Source organism: Epinephelus moara, chromosome 1 (genome assembly GCF_006386435.1).
Source record: "Epinephelus moara isolate mb chromosome 1, YSFRI_EMoa_1.0, whole genome shotgun sequence".
Taxonomy (NCBI): domain Eukaryota; kingdom Metazoa; phylum Chordata; class Actinopteri; order Perciformes; family Serranidae; genus Epinephelus; species Epinephelus moara.
Window position 1 is genome coordinate 7,499,076 of NC_065506.1, and position 25,703 is coordinate 7,524,778.

Here is a 25,703-nt window from a genome sequence, read left to right on the forward strand (position 1 = left end):
TAGGGGGGGGGGGGTGGGGGGGGGGGGGGGGGGGGGGGGTTGAGGTTGAGCTCATCTCATGTCTGGCATTATTTTTCTAATTCATTTTTTTTAATCAAGAGAAATTACATCTATGCTGCATTAATCATCAACCTTCCTTAATATAGCAAACTGAGGGAGCATTTAAAAAAGGCTGCATTTTAAAAACACACAACTTTCCCCCTGAGAAGCCCCTTAATACCACATTACTGTTCTCCATTTATGCAAAAGTAAATAAGTGAACCCAAAAGGCAAATGAGCATTCCAGGCGTTTAAACACACAGCCTTCTGTAAACGCCTGGCGCAGCCGCGACCACATCTCCGAGGCGTAGCTGCCATGAGACGCAAAGTAAGGGTTGCTACTGTGCTTCTTTTTTTTTTAAAAAGGTAAATATATGTGTTTATTCATGCCCTTATTTGAGGACAGGATATTATTATCTGGAACATCATTACGGTAAGACAGCAAAAGGCCTCTTTTAAATATCAGAGAATATTAGAAAAACTTAGGGACAGTACAAAAATTTTTGGGGTGGGGAGGGGGGTCAATCTCCTATTCATTTTATATAAAAAAGAGCAAGACCCTCCCAAGCATTATTAAAAAAAATGCAATAGACTGTCTTTCCAGTGACTTATAACAATAACAATCAGTTTCTAATGAAACGGCTAATGACAAATGTGAACTTAAAGAAATTCATTGAAAATAGTTTATCTTTCCTCCTCTTCCTCTGCTTCTCCTTTTTCCGTCCATGCACACATACACACTCACACATAGACACACACACATGTGCACACACACAATCAGTCGATCCCACCTGGTGTTATATTTAATTAGGTAAAATACAAATAACATGTGTGTGGGCGCATGCACGTGAGCCTGTGTGTTTGTGTAAGTGCGTTTGCTCGCCAAGAGCTGTCAGTCTTTCATGAACTACTTTAAAAATTGTTGTTCAAGGTGGGAGCTAAATACTATTTATCTATTATTTATCTGCGTTATTACCGGGGTTGAATTTAAAAAGAGAGCTCTCCGACGTGGGAGAATTCCCCTGGCGCCTGACTCTTTCCTTTAATACCTCTTTTAAGTCATAAGATACGCTCCCACCCCTGCTGAAAAAGAAACCTTTAACAGATCTCCCGCAATTTCCGACAATTTTCTCAAATCATCTTTTTTTTTTTTTCAAACGGCCCACCTCATCATCTCCTCTCTCTCTCTTTAGACCCCCCCCCTCACCACCACCACCACCACCACCTCCTCCCCGTCTTCCTTTTCCTCTTTTGTTTTGATCCATGTCTTTTTTGTTATTATTATTATTCTTGATCGTGAGCTGCAGTTGTTTTCTTCGCCTCAGGATTTTATCTCTTTTGTTGTGTCGTTCACACCAATCGTAGTAATGGGGAGAGAGTTAAGTGGAAGTGCTGTGGCCCGGGCCCTTGTTCAGCTTGTCTGTCGGCTGCTTTGGTAAACAGGACTGTCAGATCTGCNTTTGCATCCATGGTGTGGTTGAGGATTCAAAGGGTGGGAGTGAGTTCACACTTCAAGTCTGCTAACCCGATCACAATGTGTGTCCTAAAAACCGGGGGGTCAGTCGCTATTTCTAACCTTCTGTTACTCTATGGAAGTCATTAAAGAAAGGATAGGAAAAGGACATGCAATGCCTACAAGTTGTTTATTTCTCAGTTTGGACTGTGCTGTCTATGATGATAACTCAGTTTTGTACCAAATCACAGTCAGGAGAGTGACTTTTTAAATGATAATTCTCCTTTATTACAACTTGGATCTTTCTTTAGGTTATGATAACACCAAAGCGAGTGCTGAGATCTTGGAATGTGGTGACATTGTTAAAAAGAAGTCAGACAAGGAAAGAAACAAGCAGTAAGACAACTGGACAGATTTTAAACAGTGACTGCGCTGTATGTGGCATAGCCAGTCAGAGTCGCTGCCAAATTGTCTTAATAACCACGCGCAGTACTGCAAAAACACACAAAAAAAACCCTTGTTGATCAAAAGGCGCACAGAGCAGGATTATAAAAGATACTTCTGTAAATGAAAAATAAACAGGTCAGAACACCTCAAACTGCGAACAAAGTCCGTTAGTATCAATCATGGCTGTAAGGATGTCAATGATGGCCCAACGCTTTGTCTGAGAGTGAAATATCTCAACAACTACAGGATGCATTGGAAGGAAATTTGGCACAAACGTTCATAATCCCCTTGGGATGAATTACAATAACTTGGCTTTCATTAGCACAATCATCAGTTCAAAAAGTGTGCTCTGATGTGCTTTGTGTTAATTAGTTATTAGAAGAGATGTCACAATTCTCAAAATCAACGATTCTATTAGACATTTGATTTTACGGTCACGATTTTATTCAATTTAAGATTTAAACGGGTTTTTTTTCAGAGCTGAAGGGTAGGATATGCCGTGCGCGGAGCACCCACGGCACACGCCCGGCCTGTTAAATAGCCTGTAACCATGACAACTGTGTGACACAAACTCAGTGCTTTAGTCATTAAATAATGTTGGGCTCGGTTCGGTTTCGGACATAACAAAACAGAATGACTGTCGGGTTCGGACAGAAATATGCGGCCCATGCCGCACTCTAACACACACACACACACACACACACACACACACACACAAGGAAAACCGGACATTATCATCAATTTATAAACACCCCCCGGACGCCCCGGACAGGACATCAAAAGTGGACACGTCCGGGCAAAAGAGGACGCTTGGTCAGCCTAGCTCAGAGCATCAACTGTAGTGAAAGCTGTAGTGATTTACTGTTAATTAGCACTTATGTCTTATTTATGTCTCATTAAAACACTCGTATACACCGTACTGTCCAACTTCTATCTGTGGACATGTTTCTACAGTGTTGGTTTCCTACAGTGTCTGCAGCGTAATGTGTTGCCATCAGCTGGTATTGCTAATAATGGCTTACCTGGGACTGGTATTGTTCACAATATGTTGGTTTTCGGACTTAGTGTGCTGGAACTTCGGAGGTAAATTAAATGCAGGTTCAACATTTGTACTACTTCCCCAGAGTGTAGAACAGTTATGTGTGTATTTATTTGTTGCCATCATCTCAGTGCAAAGTCGTGGATTTTCATATGAATGAATGGGAACCATCTTGGAGTACATTGTTCAACTCTTCAACTGCCTGGTACTTGCTGTGCTAGTTGCATACACAGCTGAGTTTTAGTTTCACTTTATCAAAAGCCACACAGATGATAAGCTCATATTGTGCCACAGCACAGTACACGTACACACTTACTGCCCTTCTTCCTGTCCTGACTGTGCGCCTCCACACTTCAACCTGCCTGTGACCCCCTTGACCAGACTTTACTCTGTCACAGGAAGTCCTTAAACTCTTTGCTCATATCCTCCCAAATGCCTCCCCACCAACAGGACAATCACACGGCAGAGCTGCTTCGGATTAGGGCTCGGAAAGGTTTGCTCCACAAATCTGAAGTTGAGGTGGAGTTTATTTCTCTCTGTCTCCCTCGTAGCCTCCGTCTCTCTGATTGCCGATCAGCCCCCGAGGGCTTTGAGGCGCTCTTGCTGGATCCCTGTGATTAGAGTAAATGGCCTCCCCCCTGCTCGCCGGAGATCAGGGTTGGTTTTGTGGGGTGGGGGAGAGGTGGACTCAGGAGGACGAGGTGAGCAGCACAGAAAAGCGCTGAGGGTGAGGATGTGGAAATTGACAGAGGAATGGCAAAGAGCACAGAGAGTAAAAGCAGAGACAAATGCATCTCTATGTGTTGGTTTGGAGGATGGTCCCTGTGGAAGCCCATGGGTGAGAGGATCCTATCGGTGGGTGTAATTCTATGTTTGCATCATATCAGATTTTTGGTGAAAACTTGCTTCCAAATGAGGAAAAAAGACATCATATCAGCCTCCTAGTGGTAATTTTAAATAGGACATTTGGGAATTTTTTAGCTCCACTGTCTCTCATTTAGCGTTGCGAATGGTGCGTCCCACAAGAATCAAACATGCCAGGAAATACACCAATTTCAGGGTATAAAGTGCAGCTCATTATTGTTGAATATTAAAATAAATTGTAACTGATTGCTATCTTGGCAATCGTGTCCTTTTCTCAAAATATTGTGAAGGTGGCATCACACACGGAGGAGTTTTTTCAGACTTAGTCAGCTCAGGGGAGTGATGGTCTGCACCAGTGGATACTTCTCCTCTTCAGGCAGTGTACTTAGCAGAGACGTGTGTGTCAGTGTGTGTTTTTTGATATGCGGCCTGTAATAAAATGTAAGCCCGCAGGTGCTGAATCCTCTAAGTGTGCCTCTGCCTGTAAGAAGTGTGCCTCTGCCTGTAAGAAGTGTGCCTTTCCTCAGTCCACCGTCTCTCTGACTCTACAGCATGTACTGGTACCTGTCGCGCGTGTGTGTCTATGTGTGTCAGTTACTGCTGGGAGGGGCATTTGATCCAGCCGAGGCTCGTGTTCGTGTGGAGCCCAGCGGAGAGCGGCGGAGGTCAGTCTCCTCCTCAACACCCCTTTTTCATCCAATTTCTGTGGCTGCGGGCGGCTGCTTGCCGCGCTTTTGTTGCCGGAGGTAATCTGTGAAGTGATCTTAATTATGGAGGTTCGGCCTGTTCCTCTCTTCCCCCCACCTCTTCCTCTCTCTCTCTCTCTCTCCCTCTCTCTCTCTCTCTTTTCATTCTTTCTCTCTCTGTCTTCCTCTCTGTACACGCTTTTAATCAAAGAGCGTAGTTAGCTCGTAATGAGGGCGAAGGGAGCACGTGCGCTTCTGCTTACACATGCTGCGAGGCTTCGAGGAGGAGGAGAATGAGGAGGATGAAGAGAGTGAGGAAGGATGGGAAGGGTGGAAAGACAAATGATTATACAGTTTCCATGACAGGTTTGTCAAGAAAATAATGCGGCGGACCAGTAATCTGGAATTTATTTTGAATTCTGCCATACCCAAAACTGAGTGGTAGGAAAACTAGAGTCTGACTTTACACACCACAAAAACAATAATAACAACATCTATATCTTTGGTTAAAGCCTATAAGATAGTTATGCAGTATCTATACATTTAAAATTTAAATCATAATTTAATCAATTTGTCCTCTAGTCACCCAAAACATTTTTTAAACATGGACTTTTTATAAGAATATAAAAAATTACTGAACATACATTGACTACTGGGGAACAAGTGTACAGTGTGTTTTTCCCTGTAGAGCACTGACACCTCACATTACATTCAATACAGAGACCAATCTGCCTCCTTTTTACTCACCGCATATCTAGAAGTGATCAGTGGTAAAAACAAATAAAAAGGTACATCAAGGAAATAAAGTTTGTGTATTCAGAATATCTTTATTGTCACTGTAACAGGTACAACGAAATTTCAGTGCAGTTCCTTTGAGGAACAGTGGTTAAGAAGGAGGGAGGAGGGGATGTTGAGACCTGGAGGGAGGCAGGGAAGGAGTGAAGGGGGGCGGAGGGGGCAAAGGGGAGCACTGGGGGTTGGAGAGAAAGGGAGTTAGATGGGATCCATTACACATAAACAGCCTAGGCATTGATGAGATGATCCGACGAGGATTAGGCCGACAATCCTGATGGACACTGAAAAGGTGACCACATGGGGAGGGGCATGTGTGAGTGTCTGTATGCACATGTGGCAATGTGTGTGTGTGTGTGTGTGTGTGTGTGTGTGTGTGTGTATGTGGCTTGTAGGACAATAGCATATGCCGTATGGCCTCATTATGACACCCCCCACACCCACACCCACACAGACATTCTCCCACCCCACACACACACACACACACACACACACATCTCCCATCGTTGCCGCCGTCACTCTTTAAGGTCGCGCTGGGAGCCATTTCCAGGTCACCGCGAGGCCAAAGGGCAGCAGCTGGGGCATGAATGCCAATCAAGTCGATGCTGCACCACTTTGAGACGCACTTGTTCTTCGTGTGTGAAATGTGTTATGATATCACTTAGCAGGTTTCAGTTCGTTCCTCGCTTTTTAATTTGCGGGGTTGTATTGGAATTTCAGGATAGAATTTCAACAGGCTTATGTCCCTCCAAACGATGGCGAAAACTACTGCTGATACAGAGAAATTAAATGATGACAATATTGATGATCAAAAATAATTGTGCATTTAATTTCTTTGGATTCGGAACTGCTGGTCAAAAAACCCCAGAAAAAATCAGGTAATAAGAAAAAAAATCAAAACCATTCGAGAGAGATCTAGTAATCGATTAATCAGTTTGTTGACTTTCAGCACGTTCCTCAGCCACAAATATTAGGATGAATCATTTAAGTCAAATTTGAAACAAAAAGTCACTGGTTCTAGATTCTCATGTGTATTTTTTTCCCCCTCTGTGATACTGAACTGAATATGATGAAATGGTGGACTGAATGTTGGACAAAATAAGCTGTTTGGATGTCAAGTTGGATTTGGAAACTTGTAATGGAATGCAATTTTGGACATTTTATAGACTGTATGATAATGTGGTAGGGTCCTGTGCATTTATGAGGTGTGAAATATCACATACAATAATTTGTTTCATTGGTTTTACTTCATACAGAGAATCAGTGTGGTCATGAAACCTGAGGGAGCAAACTGTGTAGTGTGTAGAGAGTGTAGAGACTTTTTTGTCTGTATGCAAGGTAGTTTGTGAGATGTATGGAAGTGTGTGTGTGTGTGTGTGTGTGTGTGTGTTACAGTGAGGCTGCTAATTCCTTCAGGGTCAAGGGGAGGGGCCGGGGTTAAATGGTGTGACAGGAGAGGTCAACGGTGATTAGCTGCCATCTGAACTAATGGCTGGATGCTGAAGAGGAAAAGAGACAGGAAGAAGAAGAAGAAGAAGAAGAAGAGTGGGAGGGGAGAGGGAAACTTGCATTCCTGTTATCAGTTAGTTGAAATCAGTGTGTGTGTGTGTATGTGTGTGTGTGTGTCATTGTGTCGAACAGTCCCCCCCCCTCCCATTTGCACTCACCCCCCACTGTCCCCCCCTTTTCCTCGTGTCCTTATATTATTAAAGGTTGCCTCCGTGCTTAAGTAAGGCAAAGCAGATGGCCCTTTTCATAAATCATGCTTATAAGATGATTATAGGCGTCGCCGCCCACCATTCTCCTCTTCACTTACGGTACAGTAGTGCTTACAGTTTTCCTCAAGGCCTGCTAATCTGGCTGTACTTTTAAAAACACAAAGCCACAAAGCTAAAGCTAAACTCTGATTATTTTACCGACCAGAGGGAAAGGAGACGCCACAGTTTGAACCCTGAGAGCTGCAAGAAAAAAGCCCACAAAGGTGACAAGTCAAGAAAAGGAAAATGCAAAGATAAGATTACTTCCCCTGCCAGTGCCTCCTCCTCCTCCTCCTCTCAGTGTTACCCCCTACTTGTTATGTTCCCGAGCTTGGCGCAAAGTTGCTCAGAACAGGATGTTAAATATATAGCACAGGGAGGGAGAAGGAGAGGAAGAGAGATGGAAAAGAAGTAAAAGGAAGGGTGTGTGTGCATGTGTGTGTTGGATTATGTCTGTGCCGTTGCACTATTCCTTGATGTATGCACCATGTCAGGCAGTCATTGTCTCCTGGGTAAAGAATGATAGTTCAAATACCTAGCATCTCTCCCCTGGTGCTCCAAATGCTCGCCTTTGAAGTTTTTATAATCCATCTGTCATCTGCGAGCAGGGAGGGCACATGTTCTGTACCACTCAATTACCAAATTCTCTTTTTGCCAGCTACAATGAGACAGGAAGCAAATAATATGGGCGACCCTGAAAAAAAGAGAGAGAAGGGAGGAGGGGGGGTATAGAAAGAGAGAAAGAGAAAGAGGGAGGAATTGCTTGAAATCCTGCGTTCCTGGCTTTCTCACGCACTTGATTGTGTCCCCTCGCTGCCTCTCATAACAGGAGAACAAAGCCTGTTTGTTGTGGGTGGAATGCCTAAAATGCTTCCTACTGTTACAATTATGAAGAATTTGATTGAATGTGTATTGTTTCAAGGGCTTGGCGATTTTGATCATTTTTAAAGTGCCTTAGATTGTTATTCTGCTTCCCTACTAGCAATAATAACCAGTCACCTAATCAAATTCCATTTGATATAAACATTTCATTTGTTATAAGGGCTGGTAGATGTTGTGAATGGCTAGTGTGAGGAAAAAAAGTGTGTTTTCATTATACATTATTCATTATGGACGCTTAAAGATGCATTCTGATAGGCTTTTTGTCAGCGGCTGGATGGAGAATCTAATGAAGTTTGCTGCAGTTCTTGGTGTTAAAATCGTCTTTAATTGGTGAACGCTTTGTTGTTCGTTGCTTTAAAGCCGCACTGAGGCGACCAGAAAAACTTCAGATAACCGTCTGAAAAATAACAACAGCAGCAGTTGCAAATTATGGCTCTGAAACATATTTCATTTACATACGCCACAGGCCCCTTTTAAGGCGTCTACCTTTTAATTCTTTTTCATATTTAACACTCAATACAAAACAATAAAAAGCCTCAGATCTCTGTGTCTGTATCCTCGTTTACATCGAAAAATCCCCCCAGCCCTCCCCTCCGCAGCCCCCATCCGAAAGCATCCTCACTGGGAAGAAGATGAAAAGATTGTTTTGAGAAACTCGAAAGGAAATTTGACATTCTTTGGTTGCTTCTGAAACTTCCAATATTCTGCCGTAATTGTTTCATACAAGTTATATATCTTCATTTGAGGGGAATGGGGGAGATGAAGAACACGTCGGCTTCTTTCTTCCTGAATAAAAGGCAGCAGAACCCATCTGGTTGGGTGATCCACGGCTGGCCCTCTTGCGCTCATCGCTGAAATAATACTCCCTCTAATGACTCCCACATATTCTGAAATCTCCCTTTTGAAATTGGTCTTGGCAGATTATTTGCAGGTACTTGAGTTGCATCTGTTTGCAATTTTGCAAATGTGGAAGACTTTAATGCTGGGCAGGGGCGGGTAGCAGAGAAGAGGCTATTTTAATCCCTGGGATAACACCGGCTGTCAGTGTGAACGGGTCTGGGAAGCAGCCTGCACCTCAACCCAAATTTTACCCAGGTGACAATATGTTTGTCTACTGATGCTACATTTGTATAGCTGTCTGTACTAGGGACCAGGACTGGTTTTATTCTGAGCCTTTTTGGAGGCTGCAGATGGTGGCAGGTTAGTGTGAAAGCAGGAGGTCATACTGTGCAGTAAGAATACATAAATATTCAAATAGATGTGTAAATGCTTTGGATCAAGTCATAACAGATAGAACCAATAGTGGAACGTAACAACTAGATTTAGTCAAGTACTAGATATGAGATATTTGTATTTGAGTATTTTCACTTCATGGCACTTTATAGCCTAGTTCAGGTCCATGACATTATCAAGGGAAGTATTTTACTCTTCTACACTTACAAAGTTCTGCTGGAAATGCAACTTCCAGTTTGATAGCTGTTGTCATTGCTATTCTATGGAAACCACATATCTCCAAATTTTGTTATTTTGAATTTTTTAGGAAAAAACTACAGAACTGAGTTTTTCTTTATGGGTTAAGAAGTTCCTCTAAACCATTTAAAAACCCATTAGCTGATCGAGGAAAGGCTTAGAAACAAAGCTCCAAACAGGCCTGTCTTTAGTGGAGATACATAGTTTTCACAGGTTAGCAACAGAACTAGGACTTTGCATTAAAAGTATGACCGACTCATACAACAGAATGCAGATTAAAATAGCCAGCGATATAGAAAGTAGTTTAAACTTGCTCCCCCTTGACCAACTACAACAATAAAATGCTACTTGAACATTAATGCAGAAGCAATAATAATGTAGTAATATAATATATTATGGTATCACATTCAGAGGAGTCATTTATCTCCTTTGAGTTCATTAACTCTCCGTACTTTCAGTACATTTTACACTTAAGTGATCTTTTCAATTTTTTAATTTTTACAGTGGGAAATGACTACTTTAATTTTCTAGAAGTATACCTCCACCACTGCAGATTAGTCTCTCACATTGTATTTAGTCATTTAATATGTGTATCATATATAAAATGACTCAGAAATCCCTGGATGCCCAGGAGGTTTGTCAGGTATTTGTATTGTCCAGTATAAAGTGCAGTGATCAGCGAAGCTAAACCAAAGCTGAAATGATTGTGACTTCAGTCCTTATTATTTCTACCATGTGGTGAGCAGCTGACCAGCTTAAGCCTCCCCCCTTTATTCACCCCCCTCTCCCTCCCTCCCCCTTTTAAAACTGTAATAAGGTGCCCTATTGTCCTATGGTAGGGTGTACCGGGTTAGCCCACCCGGCTGACTGTAATTGCATAGGTGGTTACAATTACATTAATTACATATTTCATCAACACTGTTTATCCAGCCGCACGGTAAATGAAGAAGGCAAACTTTTAACTCTGTCTTTTGTTTTTGCATTTCTTGTCTTTTTTCTCCCCCTTCCCACCCCTAACCCACCCCTTTCTCTTCCCTGCTTTTTTTTTTTTTTTTTTTTTTTTGTGGTTGTTTTATTAGGAGCGAGGGGAGGGGAGGTGCCAGAGGAGGAATTATGCTGAAAGTGTATGCCTTGCAACTTTTCCCCTCCCTGTTGGAAATGTTTATTTGAACAGTAAGCTCATGATTTGAATATTTGTAATCCATGCTTAAATTTACAGGCCAGATGAACTTTTTGGCACAGAATGGCAACCATAAGTAGGATTTTGAGAAAAGCTTTACAAAATTTTAAGCCATGTGCAAGGCTTATATAATTTAGACGGGGGGAAATATGCACAAATAAAACAGGCTCTGTCTTATTTACTTTACACGAGCAGAAAAAAACTGCATCATATGGCGCCTGACGTATATATGCGTTAGTTATGTCCTTCTGTCCACACTTTTAGAAAACAGAATCTAAAGCTAACAAGCAGTTGTCTATGAATACTTGAAGGAATAAAATAGCCCCAGAGGCACAGGCACTTGAGTTGTTCTCCTGTGTTAGATGTAAATGAGTGTACTCCATATTGACTTGTGCTGGCGGGGATGCCACCCATATTGTAGGCTGGGAGGTGGGTGGGTCGCCCCGGCGAGTGGCAGAGAGTGATAGAGCAGGAGAGAGAGGTCACTGAAGCGGGCAGAAAAAAAGGAAGGCTTTCTTAAATGATGCTAATCAGTCCGGAGGGGCCTGGCCCTCTCTCCCTCATCAGCCTGCTGTAATTCAGATGTGCTGAGAACCTGGAATTAAATGTGTCACTGTGAGGCGCGTGTGTGTGCGCTCTCGTGCGTGTGCATATATGTGTGTCAGCCTCTGTTTGCCTTGCATCCACTTCTGTGTGTGTGTGTATGTGCGCGCGTGGGGTGTTTAGGGGTTAAGTAGAACCAAATTAGTCGATGGGAGAACTAACAGCAGCAGTAGCTTTCTGTGTGGCTACTTCTTGGTGAATGTCAAGATGATTTAGCTGCTCTTCTGCTCGCCGTCTGTCTCTGAGCACTGGCCCTCCAATCACCGCTCTGGGCTGTCTGTTTTGTGGCCCTCCGTGCAACAAATGAATATTAAATCTGCACTGGGCAACTTCACACACTGGCAAGAGGTTACAGTCTGAAATATGAGGACGGTGAAGCCCAGAAATCCTGCAAGGTAACATCAGTAAACTGTCGTCCTCTGTAGTGTCTGCTGATGGTGACGGAGGCAGAGAGCAGATTCTTCTGCACTGATTTGCTCTGGTGCTCTCTGAATTTTATCGGTCAAACCTTAAAATTCAGTGGGGTACTCTTGTGACTTTTGCAGCCACTGTGTGCACTTTTATATACAGTATGTAATCAAAATCATGATGTACCTTAAGCCGACAAAGACAGGGCTAGATTTGGATTTAAATTTTTCATCAATAGTGCCGATATACCTGGGTTCACATCCCAAAATACAATTTTTTTTCAATGACTTTTATTAAGGAATGGAATTTTTCTACATGAGCACTGTTTTATTTTACCTAAGAAACGAAACTCAAATATTAAATTTCCATACGCACACAGCTGTACAAGATCTTTGCTGCAGTGTGATACGGTCCAAAACTTGCAAAGTTATGATTTAAATCAGGAACTGTTTCTGTAAAGAATAAGTGAAGAGGAGAGTGAACCTGATTGAGCCCTCAGTGCCACTTTTTGATACTTTTCAATACATTACAGCAAAAAAGTACTGGGGATCGTTACCCAGCTCTAGTGTTGATGAGTGTGTCCTTGTGTGAGCGCACAAAGGTGTCTGTGTTGCCTGTCTTGCCAGCGAAGGGTGTGTGTGTGTATCCCTGCTAACATATTGTGTGTGTGTGTGTGTGTGTGTGTGTGTGTGTGTGTGTGTGCGGGTGTGGGGGTGTGCGCGCGCGTGTGGGGGTGTGCGCGCAGGGACGCCAGTTGGGCTAACAGCTGAATCATGGCTCAGCCGCTGCCCCTCGTAGTCCTTGGCAGTTAGCGGTGTGAAAAAGCCTTCTCTTTGAGGGCATTATATAGATTAATGTGCTGTGCCTCGGGCAGAGACACACACACACCTCGCCAGGGAGGGATCCTGACCGAGTGTGTGTCTGAGCGTGTGTGTGTATGTGTGTGTACAGAAGAGAATCAGAGGACTACAGCGGCATAGGATTGTTGAGGTTTAAGTGTGTGTACATGTGTGGGTGTGTGCGCATTTGTGATTGTGTGCATATGTGTGTGGATGTGAGAAGGGACAGTCTGGGGGGGTGTTAACTAGAGACTAGGGGAAGGTAGTGTGGGTAAGCTGTGCATATGTGTGTGCGTGAGAGAGCGAGAAAGACAGAGGGAGAGAAAGATTCAGATTTATTCTTGTTGAATTTTTTAATACGATTTTTAGGATTTTTTACTTGATTTTGGTGGAAAAATCATTCAGTGATAATAGAAATTATGTGATAAATAGGACATTTGATCATAAATAAGTAATGACAGAGCGTTAAGTGTTAAAGACTTTACTCATACGCTGGGTTTTTGATGCTGCACCTGTTTATTTCACTTCTTCAGTGCAGCCAAAATCGCAAATATTAGAGCGCATCTTTGCTTTATGCTTCATTAAACTTTGAGTCTGTGTGCACCTCATTTTTTAAGTATTCTAGTGTATCAAACCTGCTACATCTTAAGCACCTAAATCTGTTCAGGCTACTGGATGTCTGCAGGGGCATCTGGACACCGGATAGCTTTCCATCAAGGTATTTTTATGTGAATCAGAGGGGTGTTTATGAGGCCTGGGTGACCTGACAGGGGCATCGTCTGACCCCCTCACTCACTTTCTCTTCCTCTCTATTCCAGCCTCTGAAATAGCTCTCAGCATAGCGAGTGAAGACCAGGGTGTAGCTGAGCTGATATACAGTACAGTATCACAACAAATACACACGGATGCCACAGCTGCTGGAAGCAAATGCAAATGGAAAAGTACAACACTATTCCAGCTGAAGTTAAAGCAAAAACCTTGTATGGGTAAACAGAACTTTTAAGGCCTCTCTCTTTTCTCTCTGTTTCTTTCGCTCTCTTGGGTTTCATGATTACTCAGATTTTGTATGTTTCCCCTTTTTTTTACCTTATTTTCCTCACTTTACCCCTTTGCTGAGAAGTATGAGGGAGATTTTCCTTATCAGGATTTTAGCACATTCCATTCAAGATTAAGCACATCTGTTGTTTTGTGTATGTGCTGGCATGTGCGTGGAAGCGTGTGCACGTGACTGAGGTCTGAGATTATTTGTGGGCGATTTTTCTGCCTCTTTGACACATATATCGTCGCTGCATAGTCTTGGGACACATATGCATGCACATGGATGTACATATATATCCATATATGTTTGTGTATGCACATATCTGTGTACTCTCTCCAGCCAGCGGTCTAAATAATCTACTTTTGTCTGACAACGGCATCAAGTCGTGGAGGTGCACATATGCAGAAAGCTATTTGGAAAGGCCTCCTCGTAGCTGTCAGCTTTTATTATGCGCTGAGGTGTCATGTTTGTTAGGAAGCTGAGTGCAGATGGCAGAGTGGAAGAAATGGATCACTAATTTTAACAATGATTAATGAACAGAGATGGAAAATGAATTACATCGGACTATTGGAGGCAAGGAATATTTTCTCTGAAAATGTTAACTTCGGCTGCCAGGCAGCCGGCCGTGTTGTGGGAGTATATTGAGGAGGGGAAGGGAATGTGTGTGTGCATGCATGTGTGTTTGCTTGTGTGCACTAAGGTGCAATTTTCCCCCCGCATCTTTTGTAGAATCAACACTTCACTGCTCTTGCCTATTACTTTACTGTTCGCCTGCTTAAACACTGCCGGCTTTATACACATTGTTTTTCCCCCTATGTGTATTGCACTACCAGTTAAGGTACACACTCTTTAATAAGGTAAACACAGGAAAGGTTAGACTGTCTTAAAATGTTAGCTATTTTCATTACTCTGCAGTGTGCTTTGATATCAAATCATAGATGTAGCAGATTCGATCAAGTGTCAGTAGCTTTTGCTGTGGTGTTTCACTCTGGTGGAACAATAACCTGCCTGCATCTGCCTTTGAATGTAGTATGCAAGCCATTTTTATGACTCCGTATTCAGTTTTGTTCATGCAAGCAGCAATAAAGTATCATTTAGAAAATGTTGAACTTTAAAAGCAGAACAACCCCTGCCTCGAGTCCAGGAAATCAACCTGATAGATTATTATTTTTGACGGGGAAAATGAGTGTTTACCTTTCGGTGTTACAATATCATGTGGCAGCATAAAAAGCAGACATGACGTTCCTCATCGCTTGTGATCTGAGAAGTAGTTTCTCCTGTCATCCTACTACTTTCTCCCCCACAAAACTCACACGCACGCCATCACCCTGCCTGTATTTGCGTCTCTGTCGAGGTTTGTCTGGTGGGCGGTCGGCACAACATGGTTTAATAGGTAGATGTGAACTATTTTGAATTTAATTAAGGGCCTGATGGGAAATACGTAAAGGGAGAAAACAGAGCAACTTCTAGCAACATTGTGTGTTTGTGTAGCTACATGTGTATGTGTGTGCAGGGGAGAGAGAGAGAGAGAGAGAGAAAGAGAGGGAGGGAGAGAGAGAGATCTCAGGTTACGGCAGCATATGCTAAGCACTCAGAAAACATACACAATGCCTTTGGTGAACAAGGTAGTCGGTATGCCCTTGGGAGCCAATTTAGATTGTGACTTAAGGCAATGTCGTGGCTTTGTGTGTGTGAGCGTGTGTGTGCGTTCCCTGAATGCGAGTGTGAGTTTTACTCTTGATGCTCCATTGAAACAGTAGTGGTGGGTAGATCTGGGTGGCCCTCCTGCAGACCCTCCACATCTGTGCTCCCCCTCCACCCCTCCCCACCCCCGCTGTAGGACTGAGCCAGCTTCTCCATGCCTGGCTGCCTCTCCACATCCAGAATAGCCATGAGAATTTGTTGGACTCACACTCCTTTGCCAGTCCAAAATTTTAAGTAATAATGTCCATTAATGAATCACAAAAAAAGAGCGCCACCTACAGACACAACCAAGAAAAGGACGGACAGTATTGCGCACACTTTGACAGACAGGTGATCTTTGGGTAACAGAGTGCAGAGGCAACACAGCATTGAACGTTTAGCACTAAAGATTGAAGGTAAATATACAAAAACCAAGATCTCGCAGGTTACCATCTAAGCAAACTTCAACGGATTCAAGCAAACAGTTGAAATGTCACAAAAAATGAAATGTAAATCGGGAGCAGTTTAGTCAGCTGCGTGGAAATGGATCAAATGGCTTCTTCAACAAAAGAATAAGACTATACAACTTCTTAAGGTTTCCCACCTTAAGCATAAAAACTTTTGTGCAGGTTTTAGGAAATATATCCTATTTAATTTCATAAATCGTGAGTCATATCAAACGTCAAAGCCAGCTGCTGTCAGTTTCTTGACGTCTCTCTGTGAGGCCTCAGCTTAAATGCCACTCAACGAGTTACATGCTACTTTAAAGGGGAGTGGCAGTCTTTTACTTCACATACTTTGAGTCGGCTTGATTATTTTTCTGGCGTTAAGCGGCGGGGCTTCAAGGCTGTATCAGATAACATCCTCTGCTCGGCTGTGTAGGCTCCGCTCACAGTTTTCTGCTTATGAGACCAAAGCTTCCTATTTTTTTAATTTTTTTTCTGTTGTTGTTTTTAACTTACAAATTGTAAACCTTGGACATCTTAGTACGTGTCCCACTATGATTTCCTCACTTTAAACTGGATATTACAGTGTCAAAATAAAAACTTGTAATGAGAAGAAAATGAAAAGAAGTCAAATATTGAAACGTACAAGCAATTACAGTTCATGCATTTGTTAGATTACTCATGGGTGTGTAAAAGACATCACGTCCTCACAGGAAGTCCTGAGGAAAAATAAAGATGTAGGGGGGTTAGGGTGGGGGGAATCAATGCACAATGTTTTAATGGGTATTTCTCTTCTGTCGCCAATGTTGCAAACTTGTCAAGCTTCAAATGCGTGTGACTTTGAATTTCCTGGTGTGTGTGCTTTGTTTACAGGCTCTTGTCGTCCCACCTTCTGTGGAGCTGTCGGCGCTCTTCCTGACATCCGGCATTCATTGGAGCAGCGGCAGTCACACAGGTACGATCACACCGATTGATCACAGGAAAGGGGAGGATATTAAATGTGTCTGTCACACTTGCACACCCGCGCATGCATCTTTTGTTTTCATTTAAATCTTTGTTTATCCGGGGAAAGTCAATTGAGCATGCACTTGTTAAGCAGCGCCATGCTTCTCAGACACAGTGCCGGGGCATTCATACCTGGGAGCTGCCCATGACTTGCCCCCACTTGGTCGGTCAGCGGGCTGTGGAGTACATCAAAATTATAGAGGAGATGTTATTATCATCACCTCCATTTTTTTTTTTTTTTTTTGTGACCAGTCAGATTAAATGAATGGGCAACATTCCAGTAACAAACCCTTTAGGCTTTTATCACTTGAATGAATGTCACCATGTTGACCTGAACTTTGCAAGTGGACACAAGCTATTATTGTTTAAGTGAACACAAGTAACCTTGCATGAGTCTCTGCATCTGTTCTGTCATGCAGAACTGCACCATTTATTGCATTTTTTTTCCTGTGGTTTAACCTCTTGAACAACATCACATTGGGACAAGAATGTGGTCAGACAGTTAAATAGCATTTGGTATAAAGACTGCAACATGAACACTGGTAGCATTTGCGAATGTTTTTATCTTGGGTGTCAGGCCACATATGTTTGCACCTCTGGTAGCAGAAAGACCTGCAGGATATGTTGGTGATGTCACAAACTGACACCCAGATAGAAGCCTCTGAATCATGTTGCTGCTGCTAGTGCTAGTCAAGGTTGGGTCTTTTTATCGGATTCAAGTCTAGTGTCTAACCTGCTTTTTGAATCAGAGTTCTTTTGACTACACTTTTGAATCTAATTAGGTTCAGCTTTTTCAAGTGACTACATTCATTAAAAAAAAAAAAAAAAAAGATCACCTTTAGTGGCAGCTTATTTATTGTTCATAACCTGCTTCCACCTGAAAATGAAATGAGAAGCACAAGATGTGAAATGTTGATTAAATGTATCTAACACATTGAAATAACAGCTGTGGCCTACTTAGTTTTACAACCATTCTTTTTTACGAGCTACTTGCTCCAATTTCTGGATGTCCAGATGCAGAACTATTGAGATGATTATCTTAAAATATTAATTTGACATTCATTAAAGATTAACTGAGATATTCTCCTGGAATTGACATCATGCGATCAGCTAAATCATTTCTCTCAAACATTTGTCATTTTTATGACAAATGTCACATTCAGTGCTGGCTCAGCAAATCTGTGTATTTTACAAATAGAAAACTGGACTAAAAGAAATACTCTGAGTTCCAATAGGCCTAAAACTGACTAACAGATTCAACCTTTATAGAATCACCTGGATTTAGTTTCAATTTTCTTAACTTCGGAACTGTAATATTTGACCACTTAGGATACAACCCAATTGCCAGAATAAAAAATCTCACCAAGGTCACCAAAGTGACATGCCACCCACCATCCTTTCCACCTTCCGATAACTAATTCAGCTCATATAGTACATCACTTCAGAAATGCTGATATGATACATGTCAAACAAACAAATGTAATGTAACCATGGTTTGCAGAAACGTACAATGCCAACATTTTAATCTGGCGACTGGGCTGACAGCGATACAACATGGTAAAATCAACTTCTGTCTAAAATACTGAAGATAAAGTGTGAAAATATGTCAGGCTGGGAGTCGTTGGAAGATATCTTTAATGAAGCTAGGCTAGCTCTTTCTCCATGCCCTTAGTCTGCTACGCTAGGCTAAATGTGTCTTGGACCATCTATCTACTTAACACACAGACAGAAAATGGATCTCAATCCAATCAACTCAACCTCAGTTCAACAATGAGCAACATGGCCATCACAAAAAGTCTGAGTATTCAGTTAAATATAACGACTGCACATTTTGTTTGATGAAGTTTATGTACAGCAGGCTTATCCACCTTATTTCTAGCCTCCATTATACCATGTGTGAATTAAGGGGGCGACCTCCGGCACTAAACTGGAACCGGTGTTTTTCCAATGGTAACGGTTAGCTAACAGTACGCTGATCCTCTTTGCTGGAGTGATTGGGAAATAAAACATGTGAAGCAGACCTACTGTTAGCCCTCAGACAGGATAGTGTCATCATACCGCTGCCCTCTCTGACAGCCACCTCAAAGCATTGGTTTTTTACCTTTTTAACCAAGCACATTAGCAATTAGCTTGCCTTGCTCTCTTAACATATAGTATAGAGTTTGAGCTACCTTACAGTAAACATCGACTCCTTCTAAAAGATGATTTATGATTTTTTACAAATCATAAACAGACACTTACACATTGGGTGAACATTTAACATAATTCTGTATTAATTTTAGCTTTATGTAAAGGGAATCATCATAGTGCTTACCAGCAAATGCTCCGCTTGTCTGCCTTAACAATGCAATTTACACATTTTTATAACTACTGATTTATTAAAACTGCGGTCTACTGAGTGAAACATGAAGCCAAATTTATCAGAAGAGCTCAGTTATATCACTAATGTAAAGCCACCGTGATTAGCCATAGCTGTAGCTAACCATAGACAGCCTAGCTTACTGCCGCTTCCACTAACTCACCAGAAATTGCACCCATAATCATTACTGCACTAGAACCCCCAGGAGTGAGGTGGATAGGCCATCTAGAGTCTAAGATGAGTTATCAAAACATTTATTTTGCTTTTTACCAATACATAAATTAGAATGAGGGACACAAAGTAATAACACATAAATGTATTAACTTTATGTGACTTGTAAGGAATTGAGTATCAATAGCGGCAGTTTGAAGACATATTGACATCCAAAGTTGAAATCGGATTTTTTTGTTTGTTTATAATCGGTCTAAACGGTCTTCATTACAAATCAATAGCGCTAGCATGGAAAAAGAAATACTAACTTGCCCTTTACTCTGAATTTCCTGTGGAACCTAAACACAAAACATGTGTCATTAAAATGAAGTAACCACCCAGCGATAGAGCTGCTCCAAGTAAAATAAGTTTGATGCCAGTCATTTCATCACATATTGACTAAGGGTACCCCCCCCCCAATACACACACACACACCCCGCCTGTCAAAAAGCCACAACGCTGTCAATTCCTCTCTATGTAGCTCAAGGAGACAATTAGCAAACAGAGGTGACATGGTTAACAGGTGCAAGCCATTATTCCTGGAGCTGGAGGAGCGTGGCCACCCCATCTCTCATGGTGATGGGCCGTTATAGTGTGTGTACTGTGCGTGTGTGTCTGTGTGTGTCAGTGAGTGATGGGAGATCATATGACAAGTATAAGTGAGGGATATGTCTGCTTTGTGGGGTTAGGAGGCTTCATCCCGCCTGGCTTGTTTGTAATCAGTGTGTCATCATCATCGCCATTGTTATCGCCGTGCTCGTACGGCAGGAATAGACTCTTCTTCTTAGGTAGCTCACATTTGTCTTCGCTCCCCTTAAAATCTATACAAGTCTCTCCAGCATCACTCCTCTTCCTGTCTTCTTCTTTCCAATAATTACTCATCCACTCTCACTTCTCTGTATTCTTTTAATTCGTAATAGACCATCGTCCTGAGAGTTGGCTTCCTGAGAAACAGAGAAAGAGACGAGGGGGTCAAGCCGGTTTGTAAAAATTGATTGCTTGTAAAGTGCTAATCAATGGAAACCTTTTCTCTTGAAGCTGGGAAATTCATGTTATAACATTTATTATAAGATTCAGTGCAGCAGGGCTAAATATATGTGGCAGCTGTCCTCCTCTGGACATGCTGAGGCAACCTATCTGAATTACCACCCTGCATTCACATATGCCTCACTAAAGTGAAAAATGAAGACATATTTAACTACAGATGTAACACTCAGATGATGTTATTTTTGATCGTATCAGATGCTCCACACACATACACACACACACACACACACACAAACATTTTGTCTTCATACCTTAATAATAATAACACAATGCTACATTTCTCCAGTCAAACCGCGCCTTGGTAATGATCTGCTGTTTTGAAACACATTTCGCCGGCTGTAGTTTTATTAATCAAATATAGCATGGGTGAGTCATGTCGTTTTGGCTTGTGTCATATCGGAGGTATGTGGCACAGATTTCCCTCATATTGGATGCAGAGCTAACACATGCTCTCCTTGACGTATTCTCACACCATTTCTCACACAAAGCACTCACACACAAACTTGCAGACGCATACACTCACACAGATGACTTATCTAGAAAGAGATTCATAAACAGACCCACGAACGAACACACACACACACACACACACACACACGGATGAACATTTACAGACACACACATAAAACCTTGACATGCCAAAGCTGCTGCTGAAAAAAGAGTTACAACTGTTACCTCAAATGAATTTATATCTGTAGCAGGGGTGTAAAGTAACTAAGTACATTTACTGCAGTAATATTTCAGTACAAGTTTGAGGTACTTTTATGCCAGCCTAAGGTTCTGTCCACTACATTTATCTGACAGCTAAAGTCAGTAGTTACTTACTTGCATATTAAGATTTTACATACAAAGCATGATGAGCTTTTAAAGTATGATGCCTTTTTGTAGATTAAGCTACCCAGAAAGTTTAGCTAAACTAATCTCCAAATGAACAAACTATTATATCAGAAGGTTTCTGACATTGCAATGCAACAGCAACAATAATTAATCAATTACTATTTAATTTTTATTTATATATTTATTTGTCTGTTGTCTACTACATATTAGGGGTGGGGAAAATACAGCATTGTGTCGTATTATTTTTGTGTGGCAATATCGTATCATTACAGGGATGCCAAGTATTGATTTTATATGAATTATTAATCCCAAATACAAATTAAACCTTTGGTAGCCTATTAGAATAATATAATCAAATGCTTTTTAGTCCACTAGATACATTTTGCTGCAATGAAAATGACTGAAGTGAGATAAACAGACTGAAAACTTTATCTTATTTGATCATGAAATTAGATGTTGACAAAGTTTTCTTTGGAGAATGTAATGTGCAGTTGACAAAAAGGTAATAAATCGCAATATATCACAATGTATTTTATCAGAATACTCGGCATATTGCAACACATTTAAAATCGCAGTAATATTGTATTGTGACTTATGTATCGTGATAATATTGTATCGCAGGGCATCTGGTGATTCCTACACCCACTACATACCCAGTGGTTTGAACTTAAGTTGTGCTCCTTTTTTGTAAATTGTTTTTTCCCCTTTGTTTTTTATTGTTGTCTTGGTTTAAGTCTTAGTTTTGTGACTGTTTATGTGTACTTACATTTCCTTGTTCTCTAATCACTTAAAAAAAATCAGTTCATACAGTACAATATAATGCTGATTATGGTCATTTTGCTAACTATATACACTCAAGTAGATTTTTGAAAATATCTACTTTGACATATGTTAAATGCTGACTGCTCGCCTTGCACTTTTTATAGTCTTTTTATACAATATATATATTATTATTGCTACTGTTACCTTTATACACTTCTTCCACCTCTGACCAATAGATAAAAACAAATTCCTAAAGTTTGAGTTGCATTTTAAAAGGTTAAAATTTTGCATTTGGAACCCTTATCCTAAAGGAAATATATTTGGGCATTACTGGCACAATGTTATTGTTATTGTTTACATCAAATTATGTTTTTTTGTGTATTCCAGGAATGATAAAGTGTAATTTACTTTATTTCAGTGGACTAGCATAGCCTCATCCTGGCTGTAATGCCCTGTAGTGGTTTCCTACATTTCTCAGAATGCATTTTAGTAGCCCCCCCAAAAAAAAAAAACAGTGTGAAGTTTCTTGCACTTATGACCTTACGAGCTCAGGTAGGAAGCCAGCTTGCCTATGAACATTGGGCTGTGTTTCTGATTACTCAGACATGACTTTTGAACTATTGAGGCTACCAACAATGTAGAAACAGGTGTCTCATTCACTCTCACTAACTTGATTTCTTCCTGTGTGATTGTTAAAGTTTGAAGCAAAATGGGGTCTAGACAGAAGCCGTTTTTTGTTTTTTTTTTGTTCTGAGCAATGTACATCAAAACCTGACACTGATTCCGCTGCTGGAAAATATCAATGTGATGTCAGACACACTTGAGAATGTAACCTGCACTCCATTTTAGGATGATATTTTCTGCAAGAAGACAGAAAAAGAACAACATAAGGTGCAGGGGTGGTGGGTGGAGAGGGGTCAATTTTCCCACAGTTTCCTCTTCAATGTTGTTGGGTTAAGATTGTCACTGCTGTGTGCTACTCTACCCCGCTGGTATAAATAAGACATGATTGGCATCACAGCAGAAGAAAAACTCTCTCTCTCACTCTGTCTCTCTCTTTATCTCTCTCTCTGACAGCCTTCATTTGCTGGAGGAGTGGCAGACTTGGTGGGAGTTAATGATTATAATTATTTTTCTTTTTTTCCCCTCTTTTTTTTACATTGTGGGATAATTATTTAAGAGGTTCGTGTAGTCATTGTTGTAATCAGTAAAGAGAGATTACAGAAAATCTGCATGCCAACAGATGGCACTTGGCTGTTGTTGTTGCTTCATATTAAACCCAGTGCGGCACACTTGGTAGCAGGCAGGCAAGAGTGAGGGGACAATCAGAAAGGGGCCAAATTATAAAACAATTTGTCCTTCATCATAAATCAATTTATCATATCACTCCGTCCCAGAGAATATAAAGGAATCAAAAGTAGTTAGCATCGTGTGTGTGTTTAATCCCAAACCAGCTATCTGGCTAACACACTCCTCTCTCCAACGTGGTGGGCTTTTTGGGCATTGTGGGAGCTGGTGGTGGATTTACAAAAAAGCCATTCAACACACAACAAACAGTATGTGATCAGAGAAGCCCCGACCCCATGACTTTATCTATTAACACCACAGTGCGCTGCCATGGACGTTCACACGCAACCCAATTCACAAAGAAGGTCAGCGTTTGTTAGCTTAGCTCCTCTGGGACACCGGCCGCTTCAGCCACCTCCTGGATTGTGAGCTGGTGCCACTTTCACTTTTTATCCACAGTTGCACGTTCTGTCTGATTTTTTACATCTATTTGTGTTTGTGTATCTGTTGACAAGTGAGAAAGAAACAGATAAATACAAATTGAGGCGAGGGCACTTGCTATCCAGGGTCGGGGAGCAGGAGGAGCACCAAGGCCGCTGGCCTACATTCCTGTCTAATTGTATAATTGGAAAAGCTCTCCAAATGAGCAAGCAAGCCCCCCCCTCCAACCCCCTTCACCAACTACCTCCCTCTACTCACTTAACACCCCCCCACCCACCCACACACACATGCACGCCCTTCAAAGGAAATCACAAAAGAGCATTTTGGGAATAATAATAATTTCAAAAAGCGTCCATTATTAATCCCACACACTAGCATCCCTGGCAGCAGCAGCTAGGCTGGTTAGCACAGAGGGCTAACCAGCCCCCCCCCCACACACACACACATACCCTCACACACTCATTATGACATACAGTACTTATCTGTTGGCATTGTAATGATGTTAAATGAAGTAAAGAAAAAAAACAACACAGTGACGTCCAGTGGGAAAAATCATTAATTTAAACTTTATTTCTTAAAATACTCTATCCCAATGACTGTGTCAAAAACATTGCAACCCCATGACTTAGCTCCCCTCCACACACACACACACACACACACACACACACACACACACACACACACACACACACTTTTGCTCACTTTGCTCACATTCCCAAACACAGCCTCTTTTTACTCTTTTTTAACTTGTATTTTTACTGTTACTAGTTAATGTCTTAGTCCGGTGTTTTCAGCTATATATGTAGGATTGTCCTTAGCCCCTTGTTTTATGTAAGTTTATATTCTAAAATTCAATAAAATGTCACTCACACACTCTTACAAAGAAGTGGAACTCCCTCAAAGAGCCACTCCAGTGTTTTAGTATTGCACTCCCATGAAGCTGGGCGACAGATTAAAATGAGAATGGTTAATATCAAAGCAACACAGGCTGAGACATAATGACTTGTAGTTCCTTGCATGGGTCACGCTCCAAAAGCCCTGGATCCTACAATTCCCACAATGTAACTTGATAGCATTTTTTATTAGATCCTCAGTGCCTGGTAAATTCTCACCACTTTCAAATTCCACACCCCCAGTTTGCAACACAAGCTTTCTGTTATGAATTTGAAGTCTCAAGTTCAAACTCAGATAACCCTGATTGTATCACCAAGATCATCAGGTTTTTTTTCTTTTTGAAAGCTTCTTCAGAACCACAGGCAACATTTAACAACTGTTTTTGCAGGCTATAGTACTCTTCATGACGAGGAAACTGAACTTCATGTGCACCATCGGAGTCTCTTTTAACAGTTTCACAGATGTTGATACAAAAAGTTGAAAAAGCACTCGTGTAAACTTTCTTTTCATTTTAGTTTTTTTTTGTCATAAATAAATAATATTGTTCCCAATATGGGATGATCTACCTGTGTGCTGTGTTAGCGCTCATATTTTACTGTTAGTACTGGAGCTCATGGTCAAATTGGATTTCCTGATTTATGGCCCCTGCCACGCGCCGTTCATTTCCATGGCTACTGAGGGACGGGGGGGAAGATGATTTCTGAGGTCGACAGCGGTGTCTAACGGGATTGCGGGGTGCCGTTAAAACGAAGCCGTTAATTAATGCTATTGATCAGCAAAAAAATAGAGGCAAATGTGATTTGCATACAGCCCGAGTGATCAATGCATTAACCGATTTTTTTTTCTCCCCCCTTCTGAAATCTGATTTCCTGAGTTTTCAAAGTGAAAGAGAGAGAGTTCAGACTAATGTGGATCGATCGGGTCTCTCTCAGACAAGAATACAAAGCATTTTATTAGCCGGTGAAGGGTGAAACATACCAGGACAGAAGACGCAGTCTGAAGTTGGATTATGTATTTATGTCTCACTTCAACAAGAAGACAGAGAATGGCCATCGTCTGCCTTTACACATTTGTTACCGTCATATTTTTTTTTTCCTCTTCACAAAGAAAACGTGGTAATAAGGTGATATTTCTGCAGGGCCGATCGCAATCTGTTTTCTAAAAGGCAACAATGTAAAAAGAAAACAACAAAAATGACAATAACAACAGGGGCATGAAAAAAACAAAAACACTG

General features: G+C 41.4%; 1 protein-coding gene across 2 annotated transcripts in view; it reads left to right on the top strand.

Annotated features, from left to right (window-relative positions):
- znf536 (zinc finger protein 536) overlaps positions 1–25,703 on the top strand; it is a 242,856-nt gene that overhangs the window by 10,068 nt on the left and 207,085 nt on the right. For both annotated transcript variants that reach the window (XM_050045695.1, XM_050045705.1), the window contains exon 2: positions 16,501–16,582. The gene's annotated coding sequence lies outside the window, so the exon portion shown is untranslated. The remainder of the gene's footprint in view (positions 1–16,500; positions 16,583–25,703) is intronic.